Source organism: Lampris incognitus, chromosome 5, assembly GCF_029633865.1.
Source record: "Lampris incognitus isolate fLamInc1 chromosome 5, fLamInc1.hap2, whole genome shotgun sequence".
NCBI lineage: Eukaryota > Metazoa > Chordata > Actinopteri > Lampriformes > Lampridae > Lampris > Lampris incognitus.
The window spans coordinates 36,648,142-36,659,418 of record NC_079215.1 but is presented as its reverse complement, the minus strand read 5'-3'; positions in this window follow the sequence as shown (position 1 = coordinate 36,659,418).

Sequence of the window (11,277 nt, the reverse complement as noted above, 5' to 3'; positions counted from 1 at the left end):
TGGTTTAAGGCAACATTGATGATGAATAATGACTTTATTAATGATGTGCAAAAATGCTTGACAGAAACTATCAATAATGGTGATTAAAAATGGGTCATCGCAAGTCGAAAACAATGACAGCGATGAAAATGAGGTCATTGATGATATTCACCCTGAAGATAGTGTGTCAAATGTTGCTAGTAAGCATTCGAGCAGACACATCGCTGGCAGCAGGGAAAGCAGTAGTTCTACAGCATCTTTACGCATTAAAGCAGAGGCTGAGAGAGCTGCACTTGTTGCCCGTGCAGCAGCTCTGAAGGGGCAGCATGCGTTGGAGGAGCAGGAACAGCAATTACGGAGAAAAAGGGAGCAGCTCAAGCTAGAAGCTGAAATAGCTGCAACAGCTCCTAAACTGGAAATCCTTCAAGCTTCAGGCAGCAAGAGTGTATCCAAAGCTTCATCTGATGGGATGAATTCCTATCTGGAAAGGAAAGCTCAACAGCATTCAACTTCCAAATCTCTCAACCCCATGGCAAAGCAGTATGAACCTCTCTCAGGAAGCTCGTTAAGGCACAAAAACGAGTCAACAGCAACGCGAAATGTTCCATTTTCAAGTGGTGCACATCCTAAGGAGACAAGTAAACAGCTTAAAGCTAAACCAACTCAAGAGGCTCATGTCAATACAAGCTATCATGAAATAGCACAACGTGTGCTCTCTGTTCCTCATTTGCAACCATCACTGGATTTCACACAACCTATGCAACTGCAACCTGAAGAGGAAGCATTTGGAGGCATCTACAACATAATGCAGAGACAAAGTGAGATTACAGCAGCTCTCATTCAACAGCAGCGCTCAATGTCTACCAGCTAGAGACATCCCAGTGTTTGACGGAAATCCTCTTGAATACAGAGCTTTCATACGAGCATTTGAGCATGGTGTGGAAGACAGAGCCAGCGAAGCTGACAGCTTGTATTTTCTGGAGCAGTTCACTAGGGGGCAGCCTAGGGAACTCGTACGCAGCTGTCAGCATATGGTTCCTGAACGCGGCTATGCACTGGCAAAGGAGCTTCTGCACGAACATTTTGGAAATGAATTTAAGATCGCTGCTGCTTATACCGAGAAAGCTCTGGCTTGGCCTCCAGTTAAATCTGAGGATGTGAAGGCACTGCAGGCCTACTCTTTGTTCTTGCGAGGTTGTTGTAACTTGATGGAAGAACTTGAATACATGACTGAGCTGGACACACCAACCACCATGAGAACAGTAATGTCAAAACTGCCATTCAAATTGAGAGAAAGATAGAGGACCACTGCACATGACGTATTGGAGAAGTACAAACGCCGGGCACGGTTCACAGATCTTGTTGCTTTCATTGAACGTGAAGTTAAGATATTATCTGACTCTGTTTTTGGTGATATTCAGGACTCTTTATTTGTGAAAACTGGCTTGAGGAATATGACTAAGCTTCTGCACAGGAAGGGTGTAAAAGGAAGTAGCTTTGCCACAACAATAAAGCTTGCTGATAATGCGGATGAAACGGGAGCTAATGGCAATGCCCCAAGGAAACAAGGTATGACTGAGAAGTGTAATCCCACTGTTTGTATGTGCTGCTCTCGTGAGCACTCATTGGAGGAGTGTCCACAACTGAACAGAAAGAAGCATCGGGAGAAAATCAACTTTCTAAAGGAGAAAGGAATCTGCTTTGCCTGCCTGTGTATTGGACACATGAGCAAGGATTGCGAAAGGCGCCTTACTTGCAAAAGTTGTGGCAAAAGACGTCCCACCGTTTTTCATGTTAAGGAGAGAGCTAGCACAGACTTGAAACAGTCCAAGGGACCATCATGCAGTGGTGTATCAGTTTCTCAAGGAACTTGTGGGCATACAGGGGCCAGAAAGGATGATTGTGTCCTGTCAATATTGCCTGTAAAGGTTAAGACCACCAAAGGAGGCAAAGTGATACATACTTATGCTTTTTTGGATCTGGGCAGTTCAGCCACATTCTGTTCGGGGGGGCATGCAAGAGTTGAATATTGAAGGAAGACGTGCAAACTCTCTCCTACACACCATGGGCCAGGGGAAGGTCGTCCCAACATACACACTTACCGACCTTGAAGTGTCTGGTCTTAACAACGAGTGCTATTACCAGCTACCAGATGTGTTCAATCAAAGGAAAATGCCTGTAACATCTGACAATATCATTACACAGGAAGACCTGGCACAGTGGACATACCTGTCAACTGAAGTAATACTTGGGGTAGTATTGGTCGAGGATCAATGACCACACCGGGTTATTGAACTCAGGTTTAATCGTGGCTCAGTAGGCAGACGTAATAACCATACATGGTAGTGGTGTAACCATAATAACAGTCCGGGTAGTACATAACACCTAGTGTAGTTCCAGTGGATATACATGGCGTTATATCACTACATCCCCCTGTTTAGTTTTCAATTTTTACAGTATCAAAATACTCTAGAACATTCCAATGTGGTACAATCATTGATCAGCATTGTACAGTCATTACACAGAGGTTGCCTTCTCTTTTTTTTTTTTTTTAGACAACACACTCAGAATTGTCCATCTCAAAAACCAATAAACATATTCAGAGCCCTCCTTTTGTGTGTGATTGTCTCTACTCCTAGTCCTTGTAGTGAGCTGGTTTGGAAACAGCTCTTCCATATCTTGTGCGTACTGTCTTGTGTGTTTCACAGGTTTGGCTGGAAGAAGTTCCAGCTGCATGAGTGTCCCGTTGAGGTTCTGTGAAGCGGGTTCTTGCGCTCCTCAGTGCATGGGGGTGGTGAATTTCCCGCAGGTGGCTCCTGCCACGTCTGAGTTTGTTCCCATTTGATGTTTGCACAATGTAGCTCCTTGGCTCATCGCACTTTTGTATGACGGTGGCTGGATACCAAGTCCCTTTTTCCTTGTTTAGGACAGATACGTGCTGTCCGGGACCGAGTGGAGGTAGTTCTCTGCCGCTGCTGCAGTCATGATGTTCCTTCATGTTTGCTGTTCTCTGCTCCAGGTAGAGTCGGTTTTCCTCCTTGCCTGGGTCCCCTCGACTCGGCAGCAGGGTGGTGACCGGCCTTCCGAAGATCAGTTCTGCTGGTGATGGTAGTTTACTATCGATGGGTGTTGCTCTGACCTGTAGTAAGGCCACTTGTATGTTACCTCCTTGTCTCATGGTTTTCTTCACAATGGATTTGATGTGTCGCACATGCCTCTCAATGAATCCATTGCTGTTTGGATAGTGGGGTGAGCTTGTCACGTGCCTGATTTCCCAGTCAGCCGTGAATTTCTGGAACGCGTGCCCTGTGTACTGGGGTCCATTATCTGTAAGTATCTCGTCAGGCCTTCCAAAAAGAGACATGTACATTTCCATTTTTTGTGCAACTGCCCGGCTGGACACAGGCATGGGCATTTCATCCACTAGAGGGAACTTAGAATATCTGTCCACAATTAGTAAATACTGATGTCCATCGATCTCGAATAGATCAGAAGCTAGGGATTGCCATGGTTTTGACGGTGTGTTGTGTGGGTTGAGAGGTTGCTTTGGATTTGCATCCTGATGTTCCACGCATACGCTACATGACCTGCAGACTCTTTCAATGTCATCGTTCATTCGGATCCAGTAGACACTTTCTCTCGCCAGTCGCCGTGTCTTTTCGATGCCCTGGTGTCCTACATGCAGCTGTTCGAGTATAGAATCAGTCATGGAGTCTGGGATGAGCACCTGTCTGCCTTTGAATATGACTCCTGCTTCAATTGCGAGCTCATCTCTGAATGACCAGTACTCACGTAGTTGTCTTGGTAGAGCTTTGATGTTGTCTGGCCATCCCCGGTGGATCAGCTCTTTCAGTGCATTGAGTCTGGGGTCGCTGGTGGTTTCCGTGCGGAGTGCGTCCTGTTTCTCGGGAGAGAAGTTTATCATTGCAACAGTGAGCATCTCTGGATCCTCGACTTCTGCCTCTATTCCATCAATGCGCTCGTCCAGCTCGATGTTGCTGTTGTTCTCAGGGTTGGGTAGTCGGCTGAGTGTGTCTGCCAGGACCATCTGGTTTCCTGGTCGATACATGACCTTGTAGTTGTATCCTTGTGTTTTTATCAGCATTCGCTGAAGCCGTGACGGGGCGGCATGCAGTGGCTTTGTGCATATGGTAACGAGGGGTTTGTGGTCTGTAACTACAATGAATGACTTCCCATACAGGTAGGTAGGGTATTGCTGCATTCCATAGACTATGGCCAGCATTTCTCGCTCTATGTTGCTGTACCTGGATTGGCAGTCGTCCAGTGTCTTTGAGCCAAAAGCTATGGGTCTTTTGTTCTGCACTAATGCCACGCCCAGTCCTTTCTGTGATGCATCGACCTCAAGTGTCAGAGGTGTGCTTGGATCATAGTACTTCAGGCAGTCATGTTCGTTGATAACTGATTGCAGGTCCTCAAAGCTCTTTTGGTGGTCAGTGTCCCATGTCCAAGGCACGTCACTTTTCAGCAGCACCCTCAGTGTGTGTGCTTTGTCTGCGAACTTTGGGATGTAGGGTGACGGGTAGGTCAGCATCCCCAAGAATCTGCTCAGTTCATCTTTGTTCTGGGGTGTCGGCATTTTCTGGATGTCCCTGATTTTGGCTGGGTCAGGTTTGATACCTTTGTCTGTGTACAGGTTGCCAAAGAATGAGATGCTTGTCTGTTTGATTGTGCACTTGTCACTGTTGAACACAATACCTGTCTTGGCTGCTCTCTCCATCAGGTTGGTCAGGTTCCTGTCATGCTCCTCTTCACTTGCTCCGTAGACTGCGATATCATCGGCTATGCTGACGACACCGTCGAGCCCCTCCAGGATTTGGTCCACCTTTGCCTGGAAGAGATCTTGAGAGACACTGAGACCAAATGGCAAACGTTTCCAGCAGTATCTACCAAATGGAGTTCGGAATGTGGTTAGCAGTTGTGACTCTTCCTCTAGGTGTATTGACCAATATCCAGCTTTTGCGTCAAGTTTGCTGAATATTTTTGCATTTGCAAACTTCGGGTTCAGTTCCTCCACAGTAGGAAACTTGTGTGGGCATCTCCTAAGGCTGGCATTAAGCTTTTGGGGGTCTAAGCATATGCGAAGGGAACCGTCTTTCTTTGTGCTGTATGCCAGACTTGAGCACCAGTCTGTGTGCTGTTCTACTTTTCTTAACACATCTTGTTTGACTAGGTTATTCAGTTCATCTTTCAGTTTGTCTTTGATGTGAATGCTGCACTTACGTGGTGGGTCTATGAATGGTTCAGCATCCTTTTTCAGGAAGAGCTTGGCCTTTCCACTGAAGTTGCCAATTTTGTCAAAATGGTCTGGGTATGCTCTCTTTAGGTCTGCACTGTTAGATATGGTCATTTTGGGATTTTTCTGTCTTGTGTTGACTTTTTTCGGGTTTGCATGTCCTTTCTCGGTCACTGCATCTACATTGACAGTCACTAGGTTTAACAGTTCACATGTTGGCAGCCCAACTATGGCTGGCCCTGGTACGTCTACGACATAGAACTTTGCATTGATCCATTTGGATTCTTTGTACTGGCATGGAATGTCAATGGTGCCTAGGCAGGGGATGGCGTGACCACTGTATGCAGATAGCCTCCTGTTGTTTTTTTTCAGTCGTTTCTGGGTGCGTGCATTTTCACCGTACATCTGCTTGAAGGTGCGCAATGGGTGTGTGTTGCCTGACGCACCTGTGTCTATCTTCAGACGTAGTGTGTATCCACGACCAGGTAGGTCGGGTGGTGTCACCTTCAGGACTGTGTATGCCTCCTCTCTGGCCGGCTTGCTGTCTATGCTATGCATGCACTTTTCACTGATAGTTATGGAGTGGAGCTGTTTCTGGTAAGTACTTTCGTTCTCACTGTCTGTTTCACTGCTACTCTCTACAGCATGTATGCGGGTCCTGCTCTGTTGCTTTTTGTCTATATAGGTTTTGCGCTTGTGCTGTTTGTCTTGTGGTGTGTGGGACTTACTTCCCCTGCTCCTGCTCTGGCTGGAGTGTTCCTGGCACTCTCGTTTGGCCTTCCTGCAGCACCGCTCCCAGTGACCTTTTGCACCACATGCATTGCATTCATCATCATATGCAGGACATCGACGTGGTTTGTGGCTTCTCCCACAGTTACGACATATGCGGTCCCTGTCCACAGCGTGGATTCTCTCATTGTGTGACAGGCTAAGTTTGTCTAACTGTTCATTGCCTGCTGTCAGGGCTTCATATTTTCGTCCCTCGGCCAGAACCTCTGCTAAGGAATATCCTTTTGGTTTGCTGTATAGATCATTCCTCAGGGCATCATGGGGAGTGCTCGCAATAATAAGCTCAATCATACGCTCATTAAGCTCTTCGTCTGAAAACTGACATTTCTGTGCTAGTGTTCTGGCTCTGGTCACAAAATCATCAATATTCTCATCTGGTTTCTGTCTGTGTTGCATCAGTTGCAGTCTATGGATTCTGAAATTCACGTTCAACTTTAGCTGTTTTTCAAAGAAGTCCCATAGTTTGGCAGGCTTTTTCTTTTCATCATCGGTGAGACCACTGGCGTTCAGTCTTTTTAATCCTTCATCTCCGATTCCACGACATATTTTCCTAGCTTGTTTAGCTGCGCCATTTATTTCTTCATCTTCTAAATACAGAGTCATTTTCTGTTTATACAGTGAAATTGCCTCACCCAGGTCCGGGTCTGACCAATTCATCGTCGGTAGATGCGATGCCATGACGTCTCCTGTTACTAGCTAGCTAGTTAGCTTTGCGGCTAGCTCAGCTCCGGCGCACTCTTGCTTGAATGATGACAGAAATTATCCACGGACAATTTTATCAGTCTATCTTCATTCTTCATAGAGAGTACTTTACCGCTGCCACCATGAAGTAATACTTGGGGTAGTATTGGTCGAGGATCAATGACCACACCGGGTTATAGAACTCAGGTTTAATCGTGACTCAGTAGGCAGACGTAATAACCATACATGGTAGTGGTGTAACCATAATAACAGTCCGGGTAGTACATAACACCTAGTGTAGTTCCAGTGGATATACATGGCGTTATATCACTACATCAACCATCCAAATTCCTTGCATCAAAGCCAGTGTTGACTTGTTGATTGGTAGCAACACTCCCAAGTTACCGGAACCCTGGGATATCGTCAACAGCTGTGGAGGAGGCCCATACGCCATAAAGACAGTGTTTGGTTGGATCATTAATGGCCCAGTGCAAGGCAGCAACACTGCTAACCCGGATGCTGGACTGGCTGTTGCTGCTGTGAATAGGATCTCAGTCTGCCAGCTGAAGGAACTGCTAAACAACCATTACATACATGATTTCAATGAACGGACATATGAGGACAAGGAAATGTCAAGAGAAGACATGATGTTCTTGGAAATTGTAAACCATTCTGCAAAGCTGTTGGATGGGCACTACAGCCTAAAAATGCCTTTCAGGAAAGAGCAGCCCACACTCCCCAATAATGTCTCCGTAGCCAAGCAAAGGATACTTGGGCTAAAAAGAAGATTTGAGAAAAATGAGCAGTCTCATCTGGAATATGCAAGCTTCGTCACTGACGTCATCACCAAAGGTTACGCAGAAAAAATACCTCAGCACCAGTTGGACTGTGAAGAAGGAAAGGTCTGTTATATCCCCCATCATGGAGTCTACCATCCGAGGAAGAATACTTTGCGGGTGGTATTTGACTGTGGGGCAACCTTTAAGGGAACATCACTGAACAGCCAACTTTTGCAGGGTCCCAACCTTACTAGCAGTTTGCTTGGTGTGCTCACAAGGTTCAGGCAGGGGCCTGTGGCTTTGATGGGAGACATACAGCAGATGTTCTATCAGGTCAAGGTGGCAGAAACAGACAAAAACTTCCTTCGTTTCCTGTGGTGGCCCGAGGGTGATCTGAGTCAAGAGATTGCAGGGTACAGGATGACCGTCCACTTATTTGGGGCCGTTTCATCTCCGAGTTGTGCCTGCTATGCGCTCAGGAAGACAGCTGAGGAAAATCAGGCACTCTTTCCAGCCGAGGTGATTCAGAGGGTGAAGCAAAACTTCTATGTGGATGATTGTTTAAAAGAGCATGTCTTCAGAAGAAGAGGCAATTAAAATGATTAAAGATCTAACAGCTGTCTGCCAAAGAGGAGGCTTTCGTCTGACAAAGTGGGTCAGTAACAGCCGTAAAGTGCTCCGCACGGTCACTGAGGAACACAGAGCCAAGGACTTACATGAACTGAATCTGGATAGGGATAATCTTCCCTTAGAGAGAGCCCTTGGTCTGCAGTGGTGCATCAAGAGTGATGCCTTCCAGTTTAAGATGCTGGCGAAAGAATGGCCTTACACTCGACGTGGCATGCTGTCTCTGCTCAGTTCAGTGTACGAGCCTTTGGGGTTTATTGCACCAATTGCTCTGCCTGGCAAAATCTTGTTACAGGAGCTCTGCAAGGGAAGCTTGGTTGGGACGACAACCTTCCCGATGATATACAAAAACTCTGGACGAAGTGGCTGGAAGAGCTTAAGATGTCAGAGTTCAAAATCAGGAGGTGCATTAAACCAAAGGACCTTGGACAGCCTACACTGGCTCAGCTGCATCACTTTTCCGATGCGAGTGAAGGTGGATATGGCACCGTCAGTTACATACGGATGGAGAATAACCAGCATGATGTTCATGTCGCCTTCCTGCTCGGCAAAGCAAGAGTTACACCGCTAAAGCAGGTTACCATCCCATGCCTGGACCTTACAGCTGCGGTCCTTGCAGTTCGTATGGACAGGATGTTAAGAGCAGAACTCCAGCTGCAGTTGCAGAACTCAGTCTTTTGGACAGACAGCACCTCTGTTCTGAAGTATATAAGGAATGATGACAGGCGCTTTCATACTTTTGTGGCAAACTGGGTTTCAACCATCAGAGACGCTACAAAGATGTCACAATGGAGGTATGTCAACACCAAAGACAATCCGGCAGACGATGCATCCAGAGGTATGAAAGTTGACGACCTACTGATTGGCAGCAGATGGATTAAAGGGCCTGACTTTCTTTGGAAGCCAGAGAAGTGTTGGCCAGAAAGTACTGTGGAAAATGCCATTTTATTGGACGACCCAGAAGTCAAGAAAGACTTCACTGTGAACACTGTAATTGCCAAGTACACACCTGATGCTACTGACCAACTTATTGCTTATTTCTCTGACTGAAGGAGGCTTAAGGTTGCTGCTGCCTGGTTCCTCAAGGTAAAGAGGATGCTGTTGAAGTTGAGCCACAGGAGAAAGGAGTTACAGGCTTCTGATGCAAATAAGCCATCAAGTCATATGCAGTTGGAGATGAAGGTCAGAAGTGCATGTGGGGACCAGAGCGTCTCATCAGACGACCTTCTTGAGGCAGAAATGTGCATCATTCGTTATGCTCAGCAGCAGCGATTCAAGGAGGAAATTGACGCACTTTCACCTGGAAAGTCTGCAGTCAGAAAGGAAAGTTCTATTTACAAACTTAATCCACACCTGGATGATGGTCTGCTTAGAGTTGGAGGACGACTGAGTAGGGCAGTGCTGCCAGATGAAATCGAGCGCCCACTCATTCTCTCAAAAGATCAGCATATTTCAACACTCATCCTTCGGCATATTCACCAACAGCTGGGTCACAGTGGAAGAAACCACACACTATCCAAAGTAAGGAGGAAGTACTGGATTACAAATGCTAATTCAGCTATAAGGAAAAGCATATCTGACGCTACACTGGAAGAGCAGGTGAACAAAAAATGGCGGACCTGCCAGTGGAAAGGGTTTTGCCTGACCTCCCTCCATTTACGAATGTCGGAGTCGACTATTTTGGGCCAATCAAGGTCAAGAGAGGGAGAAACTTCTGTAAACGCTATGGAGTGGTTTTCACCTGTTTGGCAAGCAGAGCTGTTCATTTAGAGATGGCGAACTCATTGGACACCGATGCATGCATTAATGCTTTGCGGAGATTTATGAGCAGAAGAGGCCCAGTTTCTCATATGCGAACCGACAATGGGACCAATTTTGTTGGCGCAGAAAGGGAATTAAGGGAAGCTCTTGCAGGATTAGAGCACAGCAAAATACAAGGAGCCCTGCTTCAACATGGAGTCAAGTGGAGTTTTAATCCACCATCAGAATCACATTATCATGGTGTTTGGGAACGTGTCATTCGGATGATCATGAAGGTGCTTAGCTCTATCTTACATCAGCAGACACTGAACGATGACGGACTTCATACAGTTCTCTGTGAGGTTGAGGCCATATTGAACGATCGGCCCATCACTGCTCTGTCTGAGGATCTGAATGATCTTGAACCTCTCACGCCGAATCATATTCTCCTCATGAAAGGCAAACCTGCTGTACCACCTGGACAGTTTGTGAAAGAGGATCTGTATGTGAAAAGGAGGTGGAGGCAGGTTCAATATATTATAGATTTGTTCTGGAAATGATGGGTGAAGGAATACCTTCCTCTGCTTCAGGCATGGCAAAAATGGAACCAAGAGAAAAGAAGTTTCGTTCCTGGGGATATCGTCTTTATAGTGGACTCGACTGCTCCTCGTGGCTCTTGGATACTCGACAGAGTGTTAGAAACCTTTCCTGACAAGAATGGTCTGGTGCGGTCTGTTCGTCTCAAAACAAAGTGCAATGTTATAGAAAGACCTACACTCACCGGCCACTTTATTAGGCACACCTGTCCAACTGCTCGTTAACGCAAATTTCTAATCAGCCAATCACATGGCAGCAACTCAATGCATTTAGGCATGTAGACATGGTCAAGACGATCTGCTGCAGTTCAAACCGAGCATCAGAATGGGGAAGAAAGGTGATTTAAGTGACTTTGAACGTAGCATGGATGTTGGTGCCAGACGGGCTGGTCTGAGTATTTCAGAAACTGCTGATCTACTGGGATTTTCACGCACAACCATCTCTAGGGTTTACAGAGAATGGTCCGAAAAAGAGAAAATATCCAGTGAGCGGCAGTTCTGTGGGCGAAAATGCCTCGTTGATGCCAGAGGTCAGAGGAGAATGGCCAGACTGGTTCGAGCTGATAGAAAGGCAACAGTAACTCAAATAACCACTCATTACAACCGAGGTGTGCAGAAGAGCATCTCTGAACGCACAACATGTCGAACCTTGAGGCAGATGGGCTACAGCAGCAGAAGACCACACCGGGTGCCACTCCTGTCAGCTAAGAACAGGAAACTTGCAAAATTGGACAATAGAAGATTGGAAAAACGTTGCCTGGTCTGATGAGTCTCTATTTCTGCTGCGACATTCGGATGGTAGGGTCAGAATTTGGCGTCAACAACATGAAAG